This window comes from Oryctolagus cuniculus, chromosome 4, assembly GCF_051225735.1.
Source record: "Oryctolagus cuniculus isolate XC-2025 breed Fujian yellow rabbit chromosome 4, ASM5122573v1, whole genome shotgun sequence".
Lineage (NCBI taxonomy): Eukaryota > Metazoa > Chordata > Mammalia > Lagomorpha > Leporidae > Oryctolagus > Oryctolagus cuniculus.
Genome location: NC_142870.1, coordinates 153,420,582 through 153,446,474, shown reverse-complemented (window position 1 = coordinate 153,446,474; position 25,893 = coordinate 153,420,582). Strand labels below are relative to the sequence as shown.

General features: G+C 41.9%; 1 long non-coding RNA gene across 2 annotated transcripts; it reads right to left on the bottom strand.

The window, feature by feature from the left end:
• Positions 1-3,898: 3,898 nt before the first annotated feature.
• On the bottom strand, positions 3,899-25,668 carry LOC149127183 (uncharacterized). Of its 2 annotated transcripts, none has more exons than XR_016232836.1 (3): positions 24,844-25,668; positions 16,551-16,611; positions 3,899-6,628 (listed from the first exon to the last, which is right to left on the bottom strand). It is a non-coding gene; the product is annotated as an uncharacterized LOC149127183 (long non-coding RNA). The 2 variants fall into 2 exon arrangements; XR_016232835.1 differs by lacking the exon at positions 3,899-6,628 and adding an exon at positions 8,112-8,766 and having other exon boundaries at positions 24,844-25,663.
• Positions 25,669-25,893: the final 225 nt, after the last annotated feature.

Here is a 25,893-nt window from a genome sequence, read left to right as displayed (position 1 = left end):
CGGGACTAGAACCCGGGGTGCCGGCGCCGCAGGTAGAGGATTAGCCAAGTGAGTCGCGGCGCCAGCCACTAAATGCTAATTTAAAACCTGTCTTGTCTGAGGACTTTACCTCTGAAATGTTTCAGGGATTTTTATCTTAGTTTTATTTTACTTAAATAGCATTACTTTAAAAGCCAACACTGTGTGCAAAGTTAAGGGCTACCCACTGGAACAAAGAGGAGCAAAGGAATACCTATAGAAACTGGTTTCAGATTTTCCGTAACACCACTGAGAAAGATTTGTTCCAAAAAGATGTGCATATGAACGTCATTTTATGTCAGATGTCAATTTGTCAAAAATATTTATGTTCTGTTACAATAAAATAAAATGCTTCTTTTCTTTCTTTATCAATGTGTAAATGACATAAAGCAAGCTTTTCCAAAATATGCCATCCCGCTTAGAAATAATATTTACTTTCCAGATGTAGTTTATGTACCTGGTGTTGGAAAAGATGTTAAAAATCAGTCAGAACCAGAGTTGTGGCGCAACAGGTTAAGCCACCACCGGCAATACCAGCATCCCTTATGGGTGCTAGTTTGAGTCCTGGCTGCTCCACTTTCTGTCCAGGTTCTTGCTAATGCACCTGGGAAAGCAGTGGAGGACAGCCCAAGTACTTGGTCACCTGCACCTACATAGGAGACCCAGATGAAGCTCCCGGCTCCTGGCTTCAGCCTGGCCCAGCCCTGGCCATTGCAGCTATTTGGGGAGTGAAGGAGTGAACCAGCAAATAGAAGAGCGCTCTCTCTCTCTCTCTCTCTAATCCTACCTTTCAATAAATAAATTAAAAAAAAATGGAAATATTTTGCCCCTAGGAAAACCTACTTGGAGGCTAGGCTGTGAAAAGAATTTTAACTGGACATTTCTCTCTCTTCCTTCCCCAGCTGCCTCCTCATCTCAGTCCTAACCCTAACCTTAACCCATAGTGTAACAGTACAAATGTTTTCCAAAGTTGAAGAGAAGATGACTCTCCCTAAACAATGCAGTCTACTCACGTGCAGGAGCACTGCCACTCACAATTTCATGCATCCTTTTCTCCGACAGGGCATTTGCTTCAGGTTGGCCAGGCACAGCCAAAACGGCAACTGAAAGAAGCAGTTGGGGGAAACCCATTCAGTGCAGCCCAAATAGGACACTTGTATCCTAATGGTAAGATCCTTTTCCTCCCGGATCACTCCAGTCTTTAGAGAGTGCCTTTTAGGGAGTAAAAATGAAATTCACATACGTGCTTCCACCAACAAACAAAACGGAGCTTCAGTAAAGAAAGTTTCCTTGCTTTCCAAGTTGCCCCATGTGGACTTCAGTTTTCTATGTATCATGGGAAATAAAGCTTTAGGCAACTGAGGATATTCACACCCCAGCCCAAATTTATCCAAAGCTGTGTGCAGGGGCTGGTGATGCGGTCAGTGAGCTAAGCACCACTTACAACACCATCATCCTATATGGGAGCACTGGTTTGAGTCCTGTCTGTTCTTCCTGTCCAGCTCCCTACTAGCATGCCTGGGAAAGCAGTGGAAGACAGCCCCAGTATTTGGGCCTCTGTACTCACACGGGAGACTCTGAGGGAGTTCCAGATTCCTGACTTTGGCCTGGCCTAGCCCTGGCCATTGTGGCCATTCGGGTGATGAACCAGCTAATGGAAGATTTCTTGCTCGCTCACTCCCTCCCTCTGTGTGTGTGTGTGTGTGTGTGTGTGTGTCCCTGTCACTCTTTCAAATAAATAAATTTTTTAAAAAATTAGTATACATACTGATGGTTGACCTCCAGCTGTTCCCAGTTGTGTCCAATCCATGCACACTAAAGGAGAAAATCTGTCTACTCTGACGTTCACTTTGCTCAGTTCCCTGCCATGTCTTCTCTAGAGAATGAAAATATCTTCTGTGTGTCCACTGTATTAGAGAAAGAACCACTCAACTCAACAGAACAGATGTTTACTGAATGTGTCAGGTTTTGACACCTACAGAAATTTCAAAATTACACAGCTACAGGAGTATATAAAGATGACATGTAACATTGCATGTGGCTCCAGGACAGTGGTCTCCTGGTTCTTCCCCCAGATCACCAGTGGGAGCCCCATTACCTCTTGGCTGATTCCTCTCCCTGCTTGATGCTGGCGTAGCCCAGTTCTCAGTTTTCAGTCTTCTCCTCTTCTCTACCTGAATTCATTGCCTGGCCTTTAAATACTCTCCATATGCTACTATTCCCAAATTCATATCTCCTTACCAGAGCCTTGTCCTGAACTCCAAATGCCTACCCAATATTACTACTTGCATGTCTAAATTCAACATGTTCAAAACTCCCAACCTTCCTCCCCAAATCTGTTTTATGTTTTACCCTTGGTCTTTCCGTCAGCTGGTGACGACTCTATCCTCTGGCTGTCGATGTAACCCATATCTATTTTATTAGCAAATCCTGCTGACTCAACCTTCAAGATGTTTCTAGAATCCACCTACTTCTCACCTGCTCAGCTGCCACCACCTAGTCTAAGCCACCGTGCTGTCTTGCCTGAGTTACTATGACTGCCTCTTCATAAGTCTCTGCTCTTCTCCTTCCCCATTGCCAGAGCAATCCTTGAGGAGGGTAAATCAGATTGTTATTTCTCAGCTCAGAACTCTCCAGCTCCCATTTTACTCATTGGGACAAAAAATCAAAATCCTTATAATAGTCTGCATATTCTGATCCTCAGTTTCCTGAATATAATCTTCTCCTACCCTCTCACTCCACTCCCACTACCCTGACTCCTGAGGATCTTAAGCACATGGTGTTCCCCCTACCCATAATGTTCTTCCCCTAATATCTACCCCACCAAGTATCTCACTTCATCCTTTGCCCTCATAGCTCTCTGAGACAGAGACAGAGAGGAACATGTGTAACCAGACCAGAAAGAGAAAACAAATCTAAAATTTATTGCACCAAATAAAATAGCTTTGAAATACTAAAGTTACCATTAGAAATTTTAAAAATTCGCTATTCTGGTGAGAGATTTAACAAATGTATGTTAGTAGTTACAAGGTCAAGATTAGTCACGGTATATAGATTTGAATAGAAAAATTAACGGGCTTGATTTAAGTGGACATATAAAGAACCCTGCTCCAATTTAGAGTCTATAGTCTCAGATACATACAGACTACAAGGAGACTTTTAAAAGTTTGAAGAAAGTTGAATTAAAAAGTGGGTTTATTGTGGTGCCAAAATTTTTGGAATTCATGCAGTTTTTTATCATATGTATTTTCCATAAAATTTTGAAGACTTCTGATATTTACAGAATTCGATGAAATATTGGGGCATAAAGTATCAAAGAATTTCAAAAAACAGGTATCATATATTCCATAATTTTGTTTCCTTTTTAATAATTATTTTTCTTTATTTAAAAAGCAGAGCAACAGAGAAAGAGAGCAAGACAAAGAAACAGATCTTCCATCCACTGACCCACTCTCCAAATGCCCGAAACAGCAAAGACTGGGCCAGGCCAAAGCTGAGAGCCCTGAATCCTGTCTGAATCTCTCAAATGGAGCACAGGGACCCAGGCACTTGAGTCTTCACCAACTGTCTCCAGGGTGCACACTATAGGAAGCTGATAGGAGGTAGAGTAGTTGGGACTCAAACCAAGCACTCTAACATTGGATGTGGGCGTTCCAAGCAGCAGCTTAACCCACTGAGCCACAGCCACAATACCCATTCCTAATTTTTGTATAAAACATAATGAAAGGATATGCTTTGTAAAGTATGTCTTGTTGCTTTAAATGCATTTCTAAATTATTCAAAGACCAAAGAAAAATAAAATATAAAATATAAATACTCATACAATTCAAAATAAATGGAATTCATAATCACCATTTTTTAAAGCTTAAAATAGAAAAGTAGAAACACTGAAATTTATTTTTCCCCAGTAAGCCTTTATTTAAGGAATACAAACTTCATGTATTTAATAAATACAACTTTAGGAATATAGTGATTCTTCCTATTGTACCCGACCTCCCACTCCTACTCCTACCCTTCTTTCTCCTCCCTCTCCTATTCATATTCTTATTTTTTACTAAGATCTATTTTCAATTAACTTTATACACATACAATTAACTCTAAATTAAGTAAAGAGTTCAATAAGTTGTAAGAAAAAAAACTGTTTCTCAACAGTCGAGACAAGGGCTGTTCCAAGTCATTTTGTTAATTTCACTTCTATAGATTACCTTATAGGTGCTCTATTAGTTATCACAGATCAGGGAGAACATATGCTATTTGTCCTTTTGGGATTGGCTTATTTCACTAAGTATGATGCTTTCCAGTTTCATCCATTTTGTTGCAAATGACTGGATTTCTTTTTTTAACTTTTGTGTAGTATTCCATAGTGTACATGTCCCATGATTTCTTTATCCAGTCTTCAGTGGACGGGCATTTGGGTTGATTCCATATCTTAGCTATTGTGAATTGAGCTGCAATAAACATGCGGGTACAGATACCTCTTTCATATGCTGATTTCATTTCTCTTGGGTAAATTCCCAGGAGAGGGATGGCTGGTAAGTCTATATACAGATTTCTGAGGTGTCTCCCTACTGTCTTCCACAATGGTTGTACCAGTTTACATTCTCACCAACAGTAGATTAGGGTACCTTTTTCCCCACATCCTCACCAGCAATTGTTCTTTGTTGATTCTATATGAAAGCCATTCTAACTTGGGTGAAGTGAACCCTCACTGTGGTTTTGATTTACATTTCCCTGACAGCTAATGATCCTGAACATTTTTTCATGTGTCTGTTGGCCATTTGGATTTCCTCTTTTGAGAACTGTCTGTTTAAGTCCTTTGCCAATTTCTTAACTGGGTTGTTTTGTTGCTGTGTATTTTCTTGATCTCTTTATATATTCTGATTATTAATCCTTTATCAGTTGAATAGTTTGCAAATAATTTCTTCCATCCTATTGGTTGCCTCTTCACTTTCCTGAATGTTTCTTGTGCAGTACAGAAGCTTCTCAACTTAATGTAATCCCATTTGTCAATTTTGGTTTTGATTGCCTGTGCCTCTAGGGTTTTTTCCAAGAACTCTTTGCTTATGCCAATGTCTTGCAGGATTTCCCCGAAGTTCTATAATAATTTGATGGTATCAGGTCATAGATTTAGGTCTTTGATCCATTCTGAGTGGATTTTTGTGGAAGGTGTAAGGTAGAGGTCTTGCTTCATTCTCCATGTGGAGATGCTCGTGGAGATCCAGTTTTCCCAGCACCATTTGTTGAAGACTCTGTCCTTGCTCTAGGGATTATTTTAGCTCCTTTGACAAAGGTAAGTTGGGGGAAAAAAAAGATAAGTTGTTTGTAGATGCATGAGTTGATTTCTGACATTTCTATTCTGTTCCATTGGTCTATCCATCTATTTTTGTACCAGTACCAGGCTGTTTTTATTATAACTGCTCTGTGGTATGCCTTGAAATCTGGTACTGTGATGCCGCCAGCTTTTCTTTTGTTGTATAAGATTGCTTTAACTATTTGGGGTCTCCATATGAATTTCAGCATTGTTTTTTTTCTATATCTGAGAAGAAGGTCCTTGATACTTTGATTGGTATCACATTGGATCTGTAAATTGCTTTCAGTAGTATGGACAATTTGATGATAGTGATTCTTCCAATCCATGAACGTGGAAGATTTTTCCACTTTTGTGTCTTTTTCTATTTCTTTCTTTAATGTTTTATAATTCTCATTGTAGAGATCTTTGACACCTTTGGTTAAATTTATTCCAAGGTATTTGATTTTTTTGTAGCTATTATGAATGGGATTGGTCTTAGAAGTTCTTTCTCAGCCATGGCATTGTCTTTATACACAAAGACTATTGATTTTTGTGTGATTTTATATCCTGCCACTTTACCAAACTCATGAGTTCCAATAGTCTCTTAGTGGAGTTTTCTGGACCCCCTATATATACAATCATGTCATTTGCAAATAGGAATAGTTTGACTTCCTCCTTCCCAACTTGCATCCATTTGATTTCCTTTTCTTGCCTAATGACTCTGGCTAAAAATTCGAGGACTATAATTAATAGCAATGGTAAGAGTGGGCATCCTTGTCTGGTTCTAGATCTTAGGGAGAATGCTTCCAACTTTTCCCCTTTCAGTAGGATGCTGGCCATGGGTTTATATAAATTGACTTGATTTTGTTGAGGAATGTTCCTTCTATACACAATTTGCTTAATGTTTTCATCATGAAAGGGTGTTGCATTTCATCTAACGCTATCTGTACATCTATTGAAATAATCATATGGTTTTTGTTCTGCAGTTTGTTAATGTGATGTATCACATTGATTGATTTGTGAATAATGAACCATCCCTGCATACCTGGGATAAATCCCACTTGGTCCAGGTGAATGATCTTTCTGATGTGTTGTTGGATTCGATTGGCTAGTATTTTGTGAGGATTTTTGCATCCATGTTCATGAGGGAAATTGGTCTGTTTTATCTTTTTTCAGGTTTAGGAATTAAGGTGATGCTGGCTTCATAGAAGGAGTTTAGGAGGATTACCTCACTTTCAATTGTTTTGAATAGCTTGAAAAGAATTGGAATAAGTTCTTCCTTAAATATCTGGTAGAATTCAGCAGTGAAGCCATCTGGTCCTGGAATAGAAATTTAATTACCAAAGTGTCAACATTAAAAGTTAGAGAAACAAAACTAATTTCAATAAAATAGAAAATTTTAAATAATTAAAATTAGCTAATTTAAAGTGGAATATAATACTATACAACAAATTGAAATGCTGACTTTTTAAAAGACTAGTAAACTAGACATATATATGGTAAGATTGATCAAGAAAAAGATGTACAAGGGGCTGCATTGTGGTGTACAGGGTTAAACTGCTACCTGCAATGCTGGCATCCCATATGGGCACTGGTTCAAGTCCTGGCTGCTCCACTTCTGATCCAGCTCTCTGCTAATGTGCCTGGTAAAACAGCCAAATATGGTCCAAGTGTTTGGGCCCCTAGAACCCAAGCAGGATACTCAGATAAAGCTCCTGGCTCCTGGCTTCTGCCTGATCCAGCCTCAGATGTTGTAGCCATGCTGGGGTGAAACAATAGATATCAGATATCTCTCTAACTCTCTCTCCTCTCTCTCTAAATATACATACACACACACACACACACACACATATATATATATTCCCCATCTCTCCTTCTCGTTCTGTAACTCTGCCTCTCTGCCTTTCAAATAAATAAACCTTAAAAAAATAAAAGCTACAGAGAAATAAGCAATCTCCCATAATGGTGCTTGAAATGCAAAAATTGTATGATCCCTATGGAGAAAAAATTAGCAATATTTAGTAAAATTTCATGTTTATTTGATCCAGCAATATCATTTCTAGGAATTGATCCCAAACTACACTAGCAAAATGCAAACAACGTAGGCACAAAGTTATTCATTGTGATATTATTTTCAATTGCAAAATACAGGATACAACTCAAATATCCATTGTAGGGGATTGGGTAGATAAACTATGATAAATCCATACAATACAATATGCTGCAGGTGTAAAAATGAGTATGCTGCAAAAAAAAAAAAAAAAAAAAACTCTCTAAATGTTGATATGGAATCCTCTCCAAATATATTTCTAATAATAAAAGCAACAGGCAAAAAATTATTTATCGCTGGGGCCGGCACTATGGCATAGTGGGTAAAGCTGCCACCTGCAGTGCCAGCATCCCCTATGGGCACTGGTTCAAGTCCTGGCTGCTTCACTTTCAATCCAGCTCTCTGCTATGGCCTGGGAAAGCAGTGAAAGATGGGCCAAGTCCTTGCGCCCCTGCACCCACATGGGAGACCCAGAAGAAGCTCCAGGCTCCTAGCTTCAGATCAGCACAGCTCCAGCCGTTGTGGCCATCTAGGGAGTGAACCAGCAGATGGAAGACCTTTCTCTCTCTCTCTCTCTCTCTTTTTCTCTGCCTCTACCTCTCTGTAACTCAGCCCATAAAATAAATAAAATCTTCAAAAAATTATTTATGGTTTATTGTATGTCATTTTAAAGTTTTATTGTTATTGGATACTGACCATAATATAACATTGTGCAAAAAAGAGGAGGATAAATAAGATTTTATATAACTACTTATCCATATTTTTGAAAGGAAACAATAGGACAAATTTTAAGCTTTTCATAAAAATGGTTATCTTTGAGGGAGACAGGGAGTAGGAATGAGGGAATAGGGATAAAACTGTACTTCTGTAAATATATTTTATTAAATAGTTTTGACCTTGGAACCAAATAAATCATAAAATGAAATTAAATAAGAAGGAAAAAAATCAGAGCTTCAAAACTGAAAATAAACAGAAAGAAATGAAACCAACTAAATATCAAGTTGATTGCATAACCACTCAAAAACTTTACTTCAATTGATGCTAAAATACTTTATTTTATAGAATATAACAGTTTTTAAAAAGATTTATTTAAAAGTCAGAGTTACAGCAAGAAAGAGGGAGAAAGAAAGGGGGAGAGAGATCTTCTATATGCTGATTCACTTCCCAAATGGCGGCAACAGCCAGAAGTGAGCTAGGCTGAAGCCAGGAGTCAGGAGCTTCATCCAGGTCTCCCATATGAGTGACAGGGGCTCAAGCAGTTGGGCCATCACCAGTGCTTTCCCCAGGTGCATTAGCAGGGAGCTGGATCAGAAGTAGAGCAGCCAGGACAGGTGCCCATATAGGATGTCAGTGTTGCAGGTGGCAGCTTTGCCTGTTATTCCAGAATTTGGGCCACATAGAATATATTCTAAAAACAAAAAAGAATCAATGAAATCCTAAACTGCATTCTGTAGTCTTATTGCCAGTAGTAATATTAGTTTTGTTATTTTGAAATCATTATCATTAATTGTAGGATAAAGCAAATAATCGTGGTCTTATGAACCAAGATTTTCTATGTAAGAAAAAAAGTATAGGGTCTGGTACTGTGGTGTAGCGGGTAAAACCTGCAGTGCCAGCATCCCATATAGGCCCCATTTCAAGTCCCAGCTGCTCCACTTCAGATCCAGCTCCCTGCTGTGAACCAACAGAAGGAAGACCTTTCTCTCTGTTTCTCTCTCTAACTCTGCCTGTCAAAAAAAAAAAAAAAAAAAAAGATACCAACTTGGAAAGGGCTCCCTGGATCAATCTGGAACCATTTGAGCATCAGACATATCATAACAATGGCAGCCACACAACAGTTGAAACAGCAAATGTATTAAAATCCACAGTTCAGAGCCGGCGCCGCGGCTCAATAGGCTAATCCTCCGCCTAGCGGCGCCGGCACACCAGGTTCTAGTCCCGGTCGGGGCGCCGGATTCTGTCCCGGTTGCCCCTCTTCCAGGCCAGCTCTCTGCTGTGGCCAGGGAGTGCAGTGGAGGATGGCCTAGGTGCTTGGGCCCTGCACCCCATGGGAGACCAGGAAAAGCACCTGGCTCCTGGCTCCTGCCATCGGATCAGCGCTGTGCGCTGGCCGCAGCGCGCTGGCCGCGGCGGCCATTGGAGGGTGAACCAACGGCAAAAGGAAGACCTTTCTCTCTGTCTCTCTCTCTCTCACTGTCCACTCTGCCTGTCAAAAAAAAAAAAAAAAAAAAAAGTTCTCAAAGAAAAAAAAAATCCACAGTTCATAACTGATACTGACAGAAATTCCTAAGTCACCACTGAACATTGCTACAACACCTACTAATTACCCTGAAAGTTCATTAATACAGTGAAAGAATCAAGCATTTATTCTGTCTTCGCATACAAATTCTAGTTTTAGAGTAACCAAATAACGGATGAAGGGAAATCCTTCCTTATAGAGAAATCCCAACTACTGAATACAGAAGAAATTATAGAAAATAGTCACCAATTTTGATTATTTAATGAAATAGTGGAGCAGGGCGATAATCATCAATGAATGCTGCACTGACTTTTCTGCATTGTATCAGCTTCATTCTTGGCCTTCCCTGGACTTCTGGGTGCCCAGGTATCCACCTCCGATAGACTGCTTCACCCAGGTTCCCTCCCTGAGAAGCCTCGGCCAGGGACAGAGGTGGGAGACGGGATCGCATGGACCTTCCATTCCAGCTCGAGCTGCTGTGCAGATCGGACTGCTTTTCCCTTCCCCCACAGCCCCCTGCAGGTGGCCCACCTCCCACTCTCCCTGCTCTCAACTGATAACAACACCCTCAGTTTTTCGCTCTGCAGGCTTAGGGGCAGTAGCAGGCCCTGAGATGTATTGTAAAGAACCCAGTTACAATCTAACTGAGCTAAACCTGATTCCCAGTGTACAGGAAATGAGCCACAGAGGAACAACATGACAGCAACTAGCCCAATCCGACCTGCAGGACATTCTACAAGACAAATAAGCCGGGGCATCAACACATTGACTTAAAACAGTAAAGGGGGTGTGTAGGAATAGCAAGTCAAGGACAAACAATAAAATCCAACGTGGAGACTTTGGATCCTCATTAAACAAACCATCCATCTTGAACACAATTTGGAAAATTTCAGCATGAACTAGGAATTAAAGGATATAAATGAATAATTGTGTTAGTTATAATAATGACACGGTTGTTTTTTAAAAAATTCTTATTATCTAGACATGAATATTGAAGTATTCATAGGTAAAATTACATGGTGTCTGGGATTTGCTTCAAAAATACTCCTGGGGGTAGGGAGGAAGAGAAGAGGGTAAAAGAAAGAAGATTGACATACTTAATATTATTCTGTTATAAAAACATGGATAGCAGCCAGTGCTGTAGCAAAGCAGGTAAAACCTTTGCCTGCGGTGCCAGCATCCCAGCTGCTCCACTTCTGATCCAGCTCCCTGTTGATGTGCCTGGGAAAGCAGCAGAGGATGCCCCAAGTGCTGGTATCCCTGCACCCACATGGGAGACCCAGAAGTTGTTCCTGGCTCCTGGCTTCAGCCTGGCCCAGTCCCAGTCATTGTGGCTATTTGGGGAGTGAATAGCGGGTGGAAGATCTCTCTCTGTGTGTGTCTCTCCTTCTCTCTCTCTGTAACTCTGCCTTTCAAATAAATAAATAAATCTTTAAAAATTCAAATAAAAGATACCACATACAAGGGCAAGAAAAATATATAAAGGCAATAAATTTCACAATAGATGTAAAAGACTTCTATGGAGAAAATAATAAAATTTTGAAGGATATAAAAGAGGTCTAAATAAATGGAATGAAAAATAAATAAATAGGTAGTAACAATATGATAAAGATATCAACTCTGCCCAGATGTCCCTAAAAGGACAATGCAATTCTAATTGTAATATCATCAGGGGTTTTCAAGACAAAAAAATCAACTCTAAGGTGAACAAAACTTAAAAGTAAAAGACAAAATTATTTTACTGCTTCTAGAAAAAAACTGTTAGGAGAAAAATCTTGCAGTTGGAAAGGATTTCTTTAAAATATATATAAAAAGGGCCAGCATTGTGGTGCAGTGGATTAAGCCCATATGTGCACCAGTTGAGTCCTGGCTGCTCCACTTCCAATCCAGCTCCCTGCTAATGTGCCTGGGGCAGCAGCAGAGGACGGCCCAAGTGCCTGGGCCCCTGCACCCATGTGGGAGACCCAGATTGAGTTCTAGGTTTCTGACTTCCACTTGGCCCAACCTCAGCTATTACAGCCTTTTGGGGAGTAAACCAATGGATGGAACACCTCTTTCTTGTCTCCCTCTGTCTCTGCCTCTTACTCTCTCTCTTTACTTTTCAAATAAATAAAATAGTCTTTTTATAACTGCTAGTAAAAATAAAAATATATAAGAATCACAAACTGTAAATGAATTCATCATTAATAAATCTGACTCCATTAAAATAAAGGACTTCTGTTCACCGAATGACATCATAAGAAGAATAAAAACATAGTGCACTAAATGAGATATTTGTCTCATATATAAACCAGTAAAATCTCAATACCCAGAATATGGTTATATGGTTAGAATCCCTATTAATCACCAAAACCACAAAAATTTAAAAGTGAAGAAAGCAGATCAGTCAGAATAGATGGGGCTGTGCTGAAGCCACAAATAAACCTAAAAATCTCAGTAAATTAAACCCTGCAGATTCACTTCCTCCTCCCACATGGTCCACCCACCGCAGTCAGGGGACTCCGCAGTGTAGCCGTCATCTACACGGTGATTCTGCAACCTAGGCTGCTTCATCCTGCAGCTCCGTCATCTCCACCTCAGCCTCATTGGCACTAAACACAGGGAGCAAACACGGGAGCAGACAGAGCTGCGACGTTACGAGCCAACTCTTAAATGCTCTACCTCCTCGCAGAGCCCATTGGCCTAACCATTCCTATGACCCCACCCAACAGTAAGGAGGCTGGGAAGCTTGGGGCATCACAGAAGGAAGAATGAGCGGAAGTTCCTCTGGGGTAGACACAGACGTTACCGAAGAGGGGAGAACCAATGGCCAAAGAGACACATGGAGAAATGCTCAAGGGTAATAAGGGAAGGAAAAAATAAGATCGCTATTAGAGACTGCACCACACTGACCAAAACTGAGAAGTCTGACATCGAGTGTTGCTGGTAAAATGTAGAGCAAAAGCTTGCCATAGACTGCTGGCAAATCAGGACACTTATTCTGGAAAGCAACTTGGCCTCATCTGGGGAAAGTTGAGCAGACATGTGACTCAGCTATTCCACCCCAGTTGTTTAAACTGGGTGCCGCCTTAGGTGATTTTACATTCTCTCAAAATTCTTAGACAAATCTGAATAGTCATGGAGGATGTAGTTACTGGCATACTTTAAATACTGAGATCTTTATATCACTCATTAATGTATTCGAAGGAATCTAAACATAATAATTTTATAAATTTCATCATCTATTTAAAAACAAATGTACATTCTTTAAGTCAGAAATTTTCCATTGTTCCTTTGAACATTGTTCCTCCCAAACTTTATCCTAATTTAGCTCCTTTTATCTGCATTTTGGAGCAGGCATTTGGCATAGATACCTTCATCCTATATCATAGATCCTGAGTTCAAGTCCCAGCTCTGCTTCTGATTCCAGTTTCCTGCTAATATGTCCTCTGGGAGGTAGCAGGTGTTGGCGCAAGTATTTGAGTCTCTGCCACCCATGTGGGAGATCTGGATTTTGGTTCTGGGCTTCTGGCTTTAGCTTGACTGAACCCCAGCTGTTGTGGACATTTGGGAAGCAAACCAACAAAAGGAAGATTTCTTTCTCTCCCTCTATCAATTCATCTATCCATCTACATCTCTTTCCCTATCTTTCTGCCCTTCAAATAAAAATTTTTTAAAAAAAATTCAAATTTAGGGACTGGCACTGTGGTGCAGTGAGTTAATCATCTGCCTGCAGCATTGGCATGCTGTACAGGCACCAGTTCTAGTCCCAGCTGCTCCTCTTCTGATCCAGCTCTCTGCTATGTCCTGAGAAAGCAGAGGAAGATGGCCCAAGTCCTTGGGCCCCTGCACCCACATGAGAGACCTGGAAGAAGCTCCTGGCTCCTGGCTTCAGATCAGCACAGCTCCAGCCATTGCAGCCATCTGGGGAGCGAACCAGCGGATGGAAGACCTTTCTCTCTGTCTCTCCCTCTGTCTGTAACTCTACCTCTCAGTTTAGAAATGTGCCAGGGGATTCTAATTCAATGCCATCTCACTAGTCCAAGTGATCAATTTCTGTTCACAATTGATCACACCGATAGGTCTAAGAGTAAAAGGGATCACACAAACAAGACTAGTGTCTGCTAATACTAACTGATAGAATCAAAAAGGGAGAGAACGATCCAACATGGGAAGCGGGATATACAGCAGACTCATAGAATGGCAGATGTCCTAAACAGCACTCTGGCCTCAGAATCAGCCCTTAAGGCATTCGGATCTGGCTGAAGAGCCCATGAGAGTATTTTAGGCATGGAAAGCCAAGACACTCTGGGAAAAAAAAAGAGGACCTAAATGAAAGATCTCTGCGAGTGAGATCCCAGTAGAAAGAACGGGCCATCAAAGAAGGAGGTACCTTTCTCTGAAGGGAGGAGAGAACTTCCACTTTGACTATAACCTTGTCTAAATAAGACTGAAGTCGATGAACTCAAAAGGCTTCCATAGCCTTGGCAACTCATGACTAGAGCCTAGGGAGATTACTGATGCCATAAACAAGAGTGTCAAATTGTTAAGTCAACAATAGGAGTAACTGTGTACTTACTCCTCATGTGGGATCTCTGTCTTTAATGTGTTGTCCAATGTGAAGTAATGCTATAACTAGTACTGAAACAGTATTTTACACTTTATGTTCTGTGTGGGTGCAAACTGATGAAATCTTTACTTAATATATACTAAATTGATCTTCTGTATATAAAGAGAATTGAAAATGCATCTTGATGTGAATGGAATGGGAGAGGGAGCGGGAGATGGGAGGGGTGCAAGTGGGAGGGAAATTATGGGGGGGGAAAGACATTGTAATCCATAAACTGTACTTTGGAAATTTATATTTACTAAATAAAAGTTTAAAAAATCTTAATTCAAATTTTAAAAGTAATCTATTCATCACCATGTCATATTTTCCTGCAATAAAAATAACCCTTAACAAATTAACATATATTTATTTTCTTTATGTTCAGCCCCTGAAGACTGTGTGACATTGTTCATGACACCATGGATTGTGGCAGGAAAAAAAAAAACTTAACAACGCACTGTCAGCAGGCAATTGTTACAAATAAATTGTGCTTGCTCATGCAATAAAGTATCAGACAGCACTGAAAAATTGGTGAACTATTGCCACACACATCAACACGGATGAATTTCAGATACATAATTTGAGTGAATAAAAGTAAGTCATTTGAAAATACATACCACAGACAAAACCATCTGCTAAAAAAATACAAAACAACATATAACTGATAAATATTTTTGTAATAGAACTGTAACTGCATGCAAGGCAATGATAAACCAAAATTAGAACCACGATTATTATATGATTCCTGTTGGGGCAGGTGCAGGACCCGTGAGAGCCGGTGAATGGGGGCTTCAGCAAGATGTTCAGTGTTCCACTGACTTTCCATTTTACTATTCCTTTGTGTTATTGGCATGCCTGGGATCTTTTTCAACATGTTTAAAGAGGGGATTCGTGATCCCAAATGTACAGACTGACCTGACTAGGAGCACCCTCGACCTGACCCAACAGTGTGGCTGGGGAATGGCACGCGGGCTCAGGTCTGGGCAGGCGGAAGCCGCCAGCCACACTGGAGTCTTACATCTCAGGCATAGTGTTAGTTGTCTGGCACAGCTGGAACGTCTTCTGTAAGACGTCATCTCCAACTCTGAGTGACATTCCACTGGCTCTTTGGAGCCTTTGCGAAGGTCCACACCAGAACTCTCTAGACCAGGGGGTCACTTCCCAATCCACGAACTTCGATTCATTCATTCACTCCTTCGTTCAACAAGTATATATTGACCTACCACCCCATGGCAGGTGCTGTGAATAACACAGAGCAGCCTGTTCTCACCAAAGTTACAGTTATAGGAATTTCAGCATAAGAAGAAAGGATCATTCAACAGAAAAAGCAGAAGAGGGGAAAGTGGGGTGGGGGGGAGCGAATGAAGATGGGCTCCCCACATCAAGAAGGGATGTGAATGACCAAGCCCGCACTGTTAGCTGTCCCTAGCGCCACACGGCCCCTCAGTCCGCTGGGTCCCCAGCATTTAAGACAACCCTGCTTTTCAGAGGCAGTGACTCCAGTGGCTGGAATCTCAGTGAGTTCTTCTAACTCCAGGGGTCCTGCTTGTTTGTTCCCAGGGGTCTTAGCACACTCTTTCCGTCGACCTCTTTAGCCTTTTTTCAGGCCATGAACTCCTAATGAAGCTCCTTATCAGAGCGGCCGTTAAATGCATAAAATAAGAATCTATTGGATTACAAAGAAACCGATCACACTGAAATGCCCTGCAGTCCACCAACCTCCTGAGCCAGGACAGGCCCCCATACTAAGACAAACAGGGGACGGCAAGGCCTTCTTCGGACTGCTTCCTCCAAAGATGACTGGCTTCAGGGTAGCAACTTAACTGAAGACAAATGCATCTGCCTCGCCAGACAGAGGAATAAACTAACTCAGGAAAACTTGATTTAAAAGTGAAGTGGCTGATTGTCTATTTCCTAATAAAGCAGTGCAATCAAAAATACTCGGTGTTGTACTTCAACAGTGTTTCATTTATCAAATGTTTCCAGAACATCCAATCCATTTCTTAATTTCTGTTTACTCTTTCATCATCTCCCCCCACGCACCCCTGCTTTATTCCAATCTTTGATCTAAGTCTTAGATGTTGACAAAGGATTTGGCTTATCCTGCCTCGCTGCACAAGATTCCACCACCTCCCTATTAATGAAGCAAATAGCACTAGAAGGGGATCTGATGGAAGCATTCTCTATGTGAACAGTAACTGTGACATTAGAAGCCTCGGAGATTGCTTGATTGCACGCATAATCATTCATGGTAATGCATCCGCTGGGCTTGATTTCGGGGGCACTGTGTTTTGGCATGCCAAATCTGACACCCGCCACAGCTCAGCATCTTCACACACACTATTTCACAGAGATCTATACGCACCTGCACGATGAAATGAGGTCCCCGCTCCAGCTCTTCCTTTGGGAAACTCTCCATAACACCCCTTTAATAAAAGACAAGGATTTAAATGTCTCCAGACCCAGGAGGCAGCAGAAACACCTTGCTGATTATTTTCTCTTTTCAGTAATTGCCTTTTTTTTTTCCCCAAAGTACTCCATCAGTTATAGCTACCATGTAGTATAGTTTCAGACAAAGCAACCGTCTTCATTGCATCAATTTCGGATCACTGTTATCGGGTCATGTAAATATTAAAAGGAATGAATTACCTGCACCTTTCCAAATGAGGACTCAATATCCTCTGTCTCTCTCTCTGCCACATGCACACGTGACTTTACCTAGCACCCTCTCCCCCTTTACATCTCAGAGTATAGAGAGGAATAAAAAATTAAAAAATATTAGAGAGCGCCTTTGACTTGACTGCTAACACAATAAAGCAGCATTGCACACTGAATCATGGGAGTCTGTTGTGCCTATTGCTCTCTTTGCTGGTATTACTTCGTGGATATTAGAACCCTTAGGGATATTGGAATATGAATAAAGATTTTTTTTAAATCAGCTGGGTTTTTTCTCCTTGGTTCTGTTTCTAAAAATAATGCAGTTTGCAAAAACAGAAGGTTTGGTTTATAACACAAACAAAATTGTTACATTCTGAATGGGTTGTAAGTACCTGATTCTTTGCCTTTTTACTCATCCCTGCAAAAAAAAATCTGCAAATCCATTTGCTAACCAGCTGTACCTCTGTGCGAAATAGATAACAACCTGTGCAAGCCAGGGTTTGCTGTGAATCGGTGCTGATAGGCCTGAATCTCACAGCTTTTTTTAAATGCTAATGACAAGAAACATTTCCGAAGCCAAAACGCTCTTGTAGATCTGTCTTCCTCTATTATGACTGATATTTGCTTGTAAGTACATAGAACACTTGTTCCCTGTCCCTTATCTGCGGTGCTGCAGCGTGCTGACCTACATACCATTCAGTACAATATGATGCACAAACATCTTCTCTATAATTTTTCATTTTCGACTTAAAAACAGTAGAGGCAAAATAGGATTGCTGCAAATCTAACAAAGAGATGGCATTATTTCCAAATAAAAATGTGCATTTTTCCAAAGAATTTATTTGTCTACCAGCATGAAGTTCATACATAGCAATGCTGGGGAAAGGGTGTTGAATTGCGATTAGGAAGGAAAGACTTCGAGAGAGAAACAAAACCCATCTTTTCTGCTAGCCGAGAATAATTAAACCAACTTATTTCTCACCACAATTAAAAGTTCAGCTTTTCTGAACCGTGTTTTTGCAGCGTCACAAAATGCAGCAGTTACAATCATGCTGAAATATATACGATAATAACAAAAGAGGGGGAGGAAGTGACACGGGCAGCTAGAAAGAGGGAAGAAATAATCTGTTCTCACACCTGCCACTCTGAGAACCCTCCAAACCGCGTTATTTATCTTTCTTTTTTAAATTTCTTGCTGCTGTGGCTGCCGCTTTGTAGGTCTTCTGCACCACGGACATGACACTTGGATTCCCAGCAACACCGCTGATGGCTACCCTTGCAGCCTGAAGCCCATGGCTGGCTGATGACCTAGCCTTCCTCCTGCTCTGCGAGACCATTGTAATTGCAAATACAGGACCGTGGCACAAAGGAGAGCAGCAGAGGTGCCAACCAGGTCAGAGGGCAAGTAGGGTGACTGAAACCCCTCATTAACTTGGAGCACAGCTGGAGCCTTCCCGCACACCCCTTTCCCTTCGCCAACGAAAGAAGTGGCTTAGAAAGCACCTGGGTTTAATTTTTAATGATCAGCTGTCTTTGTTTTCCAAGCTTGATGTGTCTCAAACAATTGGAAAATCCCCAAATAAGACACAAACAGCTTGGGTTACAGCCCAAACGACCTCTTTCCTTGCACTTGAAGTAACTTATTTTGTTCCCTAATTATTATGAGGAGACCTGAGGACGAGAGCTGCAACCAGCACTTTGCCACCATAGTTGGATGTTAACAGTAAGTTTGAAGCCTGGAGCGCATATTTGAGTCGTTCTTTTTACGGTTCTCTAAAAGCAGAGCAACACTTTAGAAACAGCTAGCAGCTATCGAAGTTTGACCAGCTAGAAGCCTCTTTTCCAAAAACCCAGATCAAAGATAAAATAAATTTTCACACTTTTTGTAGTGTTACGGTTATTCTGCTCAATTGTTTGCGCCAGCCAAATTTATCCAGCTGCTGCCAAATCCCTGTTCATTTGTGAGCAGTGTTAACCCAGCACCTCACACTTTCCGTGTGACAACAGAGCGCTCCACAGAGTCTGGAGACCCACTGTTTCATCTTCTCGATCCCATGAACTCGCTGTGTGATTTTGAGCGAGATACTTGACCTCTCTGAACCTGTTTAGCTGAAGTTTGGGGTAGTTAAATGGTACGAACTCTTCTGGCTGTAAAATTCTGCAATTGGCTCCCCATCTCCTTTTCATTTGGGACCACTCACTCATCACTGCTGGCTCATATTAACTGCTAAATACCACCGGACGGTTTCCTAACTGCCTATTTCAGATAATACTGAAAGCTCTTGCAAACCCTCATCTTGTGACATTACCGTGGGTATGCTTACGCGATAACCAGTTTCCACTTTGCTATACATTGCTAATGGCAACGTTATACTCCCACATGGGTTCCATAGGTCCAACTTATTAATGGTCTATGCTAATGCAATTTCCAGAAAGTATGTTGTTATTAAATTTTCTGGAATTTCAACACAGCAAAACAACATAGAACTGCTTGATAAATGACTCTGACTAGATTTAGTAATTTGTGTAAGGGTGACTCTCATTTATGTAAGAAGCCTAAATCCATTTAAAGTTAATTTCTAATTTTCTTATATTTGTGTCATTCAGAAATACACTGCTGGTCTAGGAGCAATCTCTCCAAAACCCAAGTGAACTATTAATTTTGTTTGGGTTAAGAGGGTGCCGTGTCCACACTCCCAGTTTACTCTTCCTGCTCCTTTTATTACAACCCATGCCACTTTGTTCCTATTCTGTGTAGATTTTGTGCAGTATCTCTGTGTTTTATGTTAAATAATGGAAAAAAGATAGACGGCTTTATTAAGCCATGGCTCCCAGGAAATATCAAATTAACATTAAAATTTTCACAGACTAAACAATCTGCATTTGATACCACTTTTAATGATTTGGATAAAAATACCATAGTTTAAAATTTTGAGACCCATTTTTGAGCTTCTATTCATAAAATACAAACAAATGAAGATTCTACCTCCTCATTTTCATCATTATTGGAAAATAGTCGCCGTATTGCTGGATTCTGTCTGATATGCTAAGTAGTATAGGTAGAGCCATTTGTTCAGTTACAACCGCGGCCCCATAAAAGATGAGAAGATGACAATAAGATGGATTCACCCACATGCACATGCAGCTTATGAAATATAAGCATCAGTAGGATTCCTACGTGGAATTTTAAATGCTATGCTCTGGCAACATCTTATGTTTGAGGTCTCAGCAGACAACTATGTGTGTGCTTGTGTGTATGTGGGTATGTGTGTGTGTGCACATTCTACAGTGATCACAGCAAAACAGGTGACTTAAAAATTACCCACAAACACAAATTAGTATTTCTCCCAGGAGAAAACCTTTTAAAGAACGTTGAATTCTTTATAAACAAGAAAAAATTATAAATTTATTATCCCTTATATATTTTGAATTCATAAATTGGGGAAAGATGAAATGACTGTATCCTGTCTTAATCAAATTTATTTCTTCATTTACTTAATATTTAGTGAGCTCTTACTATGTGCCAAGTTACATGTTTTTGCTAAGTTCAGTATAATTCATGAGATAAATAAATGCTGAAAAAAGAAATCATTGATTCCTAGGTCATTTGCATCACAAGCTTTGCAAACCTAGTGAAATGAATAAGATATGATTAAGAAAATATTTTAAATCTGACTTTAAAGGTCAAGGGAAAATTAAACAAATACCACTTTAACTACCTTTTCTGGCTATCACTGACAATACATCAGAATTTGATTCCAGCCATTCTTTCGCAGTAATCAGAATATATGATCTTTTACACTTAACTTGGAAGATACAACACCTCCAGTAACAGGTGACTGTGTTAAGGTAGATGATCCAAGTCAATGTCACATGTAAGATCCAGACAGTCACTGGGTTAGTGGAAAAGTAACTAAGAAGGCAGATGTGTTCCAAGTAAGCTAAGGTTAAGTAAATGCGGCAGGAATGACCACTAAAGTTGAATTTCTGTATTGTTTCAAGCTGGCATCTTTGAGTCCAGAGCTGTCACACTAGGGAATCTCCAGTGCACTCTCATTTCCCACAGGTAAACTCCAGAGGCTTCATCTCATGTAGAACCAGGGTGACCATATGTCCCACTGGCTCAGGACATCGTAGTTTACTCCTGTTGTCCTGACATGATCATTGCTGTCTTCTATTTACGCTTTTAAAAAGACCCTGATTAAGGATGATCAACCGGACAGGCTCCAAACCACAACACAACCTACGAGACACACCCCACGCCTGCATTGGAATCAGTTATAATTCTGACCCAGCCACCAGCGCTGTGTCAGCTGGCAAGGTTGCAAATCCCAACTAGCATTTATGATCCTCCACTCCCATGGACAATGGACAAAGTTTTCAGAAGAAATAGACGGAATGAGTCACGCTGTCCGATTCACAGACATGGCCGTAGGCATGCAGTCTGTCCAACCACAGCTTTCCAGTTGCACCCACTGAATTCACTAAAAATCCAAGGATTCAGGGAAGCTCTGGTGGATTTTGCACAAACCTTGACTCTGCTACAAATTTTGTAAGAATAGGATATTTATCTTACTCACTTTGGTGTTTCTCCACACCTTCAGCACTCTGCTACGTTTCTAAAACCCACTCAATAAACGTTCAAATGCCTGGAACATTCAGTCAAAACACCTGGATGGCTGGCCTCATTCTTTACTTTCCTTCCTGCTATTTATCATCATGTGGATCCAAAGAAATCCAGAAAACAAACAAATGCGAGGCCTGCACATGTTTGGGGGTGGTGGGGAGGGCACAGGTGCACATGAAAGGAAGGAACATCCACTCTCAACCCACTTCCCCTCTTAGAAACTTCTCAATCTGTCTTTGTGTTCTAAAGCAACTAACTGCCGCTTCTATAATCCAGATATTCTAGAATAGGAGCCAGATCTTTCCCCAAAAAAATCCCATCAATTAACCAATTGTTTCCACTTGGATCTTCTGGACAAATAAAGTCGGATTGTTCAGACTTGGTGCTAAAAAGGCATCAATACTTGATCCATCCTGCCTTAACTTGTCCAGCATCCAGGAAGTCTTGGCTCCATGGACAGCTCATGCTGGAGACAGGGAGTAAAAATGGGTGAAACTGAAGATCATGGAAGAGTTTTAAATAATTTTTCTAATTCTGGCTTTTTTTTTTAAATAGTCAAGGTTTGTCCACAAGTTGTTAACCAGAATTTCAGTATCTACACATCACTAAATTGTGCTGCAGCATTCTGCCTCTATGTTTGGCTTTCCAGGTTTTTAATTTTTCAAATCATGACCTTAGCACACTTGTGATTTTCTTTCAGATCACCCGAGCAAATTACATGAACGCTGTGAGTGTGCCTAACAGAATGATTTTTATGAGCCTACCACAGGAGATAGAATCAAAACTGCCGTATAATTTGGCAGTGCCTGATAGGGAAAACGGCTTCTATACCACCCATCCATCTTTGAAAACAAAACAAAACAAACAAACAAAAAAACCCAAAATGGATTGCAAGCTGGAGAGAAGGGATATGAAGGACTGGGCCCTGGAATCCAGACTCATAGCTACACGACGCGTTCTCTGGGAAGATTTGAGTCTGGGCGCTTTCCTTTCATCGGCCAACATAAAAGTTGTTTCGGCAAGAAGTTGGGAACAAAGAAAGACTTTGATTTAGAACAGAAAGTTGAACGGCACAGTGTCTGTTAGGAACTCTTATTTATGCTGCACCTGGCATTATTTTTTTAACTATCTGCACAACAGAATTGCCTGTGCCAACCCTGACAAGGCACTAGTGTGTTTCGGCATCCAACACATAAACTTTTGTCATGTACCTATGAACCCTGGGCTCCCATCAGCAGTGACAGTTTTATTGGAAGACTCTGGCAGAGCGAAGGCAAGCTTGCATTCCTCGTGGGGGTGGTGCTGCCTCCCAGCTTCCCCATGCAGAGAAGGGTCACCAGGAGCCCTGGCCTGAGTCCTCTACGACAGCTGACAAATCTCACTTCTTTCCCATCTCAGAGCAAAACATTCGTTGAAACAGTCTTTGAACAGCAGATGGATAAAGTTGAACCAAGGAAATCTTTTCGTTTATTGCACAGCAAGACTGAAGCAAGATTTTGGAGTTTTCAATGGCAACATGTTTAACTTTATCTGAAAACATAATCTTTTAGTCAAATAAGTTAGTAAGTAGGTGTACAGTTATGTCATGTTGCACTACGAACATCTCCAGTTCTTGAGCTGACATGGTTAAACATGGAGAGAAATACACTGGGAGGGCAGGAACCTGGGTTCCAACTCAGCCACACCCCAGCTGCTGTTTCTCTGGACATGTCACTCCACCTTCCTCTTCATCACCACCTCCTCATCTCTACTACAAGACTCTTGGCTTGGATCACCTCGAATTTCCACTGCAACTCCAAAATGAGCCTGTGATTCTCAAAGAAGAGCCTAGCCTTCCACCATGCACCTTTTACTTCAAGGAGAATAGTTTCTAGTGTACTTCAATGCTTATCACCAGAGAAAGGAAAGCTGTGAGTGATGCAATGCACAGAGCCTAAGCTTCCGCCCCAGTAGGTCTGCAGCCCCAATGTTATACTCCTTCATGATCCAATGGATCCAGATAGAGAGCAAGTCAGATAGAAAACGAAGTGTAACAAAGACATCAGCAACCTATGCTGTTACCACAAAGAGTCCACATTTCAACCACAGCATTGGAGAACTCAAATATTCCTTGTGATTTCCAGACTCCTCAGATCCAGCTTACTCTCTCGTGCCCTCAGATGTGTATTTTCCAAAACTGGAATTACAATCATGCTCTTTCCCCCTAACATTCTCCTCTCTCTCTCCTTCCACCAACCCTCCACCTCAGCACAGGGCTGCAGCACAGGGTCTGGCTCCCCTGTGGCTGCAGCCCCAACCAGGTCAGCCAAGAGCCAAGCTGAATTTACTACAGGATTCTGGGATGGCAGAGTGGCCATAAAAGCTGGGTGCAGAGGGCAGTAAAGGAAACAGTTTCCAATCCCAAAAACACTCCTCCACCCTTAAAGGCACAGCTTGGCTGCTGGCTCCACTTTGGCGTCAGGCACTCATTCATTCCCAGAGCTGGGGGAGGGGTCCTGCCCTCCCAGGGGAGCTCCCACACTTCCTGGGTGGGCCGGCCACTATGTGAGCACGTCCAGACATCGCTTTGTCACTGGAGCAGTTAGCTAGGTTCTGACTTTCCATGTACCACACATTCAGTAGAAGCCAGGAGGGGTGGGACATAAAGAGAGGTACACAGATGTATAGTTAGCTTTTATGTCCTGTAGGGATACCCTTGAAACGTGTTAAAAAATGTCAGTCAAGACAGCTGGTCATCTGTCCTGATCCATATTGGGGTTTTCAGGCTACTGTTATGCCCCAATATGCTTCGAGCATTGCCAATATGCTTTCTGCGCAGAAGCAGCAGTGTGTCCCCTTTGGTTTCTCCGCTAGTCCCCAACACTGGTGTTGATAGCGTCACGTACCCAGCACAATGAAAAGCCACATACTGCCTCTCGTGTGTCTGGCTAATGAAACGGGTCGGACAAACCTTGTGCAATCAGGGACGGGGGCCGATTGGCTTAGGTCGCGTCCATCTTGCAGACTGCAAAAGAATCAGCTGTCGCCAGTGCCATGCGGCAGATGGACAGTTTGCATCCGATTTCCAATCCGGCGCCAAACCCTTTAGAAGCTTTGGCAGCCCGAGCACCATCAGGCAGCAGCCTTTGATGTCCTGCAGATGGCTGGGGCAGCCATCTTGCCGCTGCACCCGGAGAGGCCGCGTCTTACTTTCAGGCAGCATTCACTCTGGCCCGCGCCCATGTCCGCCGGGGAGCTGCGCCGCTGGGCCCGCGGGCACTCACCGCCCGCCAGGCCCTTCCGCCAGCTTCCACTTCTGGGTGGATAGCAGCGAAAAGGCTTTGCTTCCCCCACCTCCCCAAAAAAAGGCACACACACACACACACACACTCACACGCACTCGTGTGCGCTCTGATTCCTCCCACCGCAGCTTTCTGGAGGGACCCCCGGGGCACTGGCCAACGCTTAGACTGGAACCTTTTTCCCTCCTGGTGATGGAGAGGCTCCGTCGACACCGTCCAGACCTTCCACCCTCATGGACTTCTGTGTAGATGGCACAGGCTTGGAAGCCAGAGAGCTGCAGACACCTGCTGCTGCCAGGAGTCCTGAGATAATCAGCTTCTCCTGCCCAGGTCACAGGCAATCACGGACCCCCCTCTCCCCCGGGCACTGCCACCCCAGGGGGCAGCAAGCAGCCGCTGCGCGAATCGGCATTGCAGGCTGGGCTCCGTTTTGAGATCCTCCCCCTTCCCCCAGAGCTCTGCTCCACCTGGGTCTGCTTGCCCGAGCCCTGACGCACAAGGGCCAGGTGTTAGCGGTACTCGGCTCAGCTGGGGAGGTGAAGCAGCGCAGGGCTGCGTGTCATGAGGCTGACCCCGGAGGCGGTGCAAACAGGAAGAATTCCCGACTGCACGTTGGGGAAGAGCTGTTCAGACTTCCCACGGGCACTAGAAATTAGGAATTCCACCTGGCACTCGCCGCTAAGAAGGCTGACTGGCACCAGCAATCGGAAGCCATGTCCTCGCTGGGCCTTTCCCGCCCAGGAAATCAACCTAGAAGCATATTTCTCCCTCCTTTCCCCCTCCACAGAGCAGGGCAGGCAGGAGAAGTTTAGAGCTAGTGGCTGACAAAAATCAGAAACAAACTCAGCGAAAATAAATTCAATAATGTGTGATTTCCAGCCACTCAAAAGTAATAGAAATATTTGGTAAAAATATATAGATATAAATTGCCAATTAATGCAAACTGGTTAAAGCCAGTAAATGGAAAAAAATAAAAAGTTAATTAGAGCTTTTTGAAGCTTTGTTATATATACATCATTTGCAGGTGCTACAAAAGTGAAAAATAACCATTATAATTACTAGTATTCAAAGATTCATATTTTTCCCATGTAATTTATTTAGGATTATCAGTTTCCTTGTAGTTATACAAAAGGCCTGTCAAG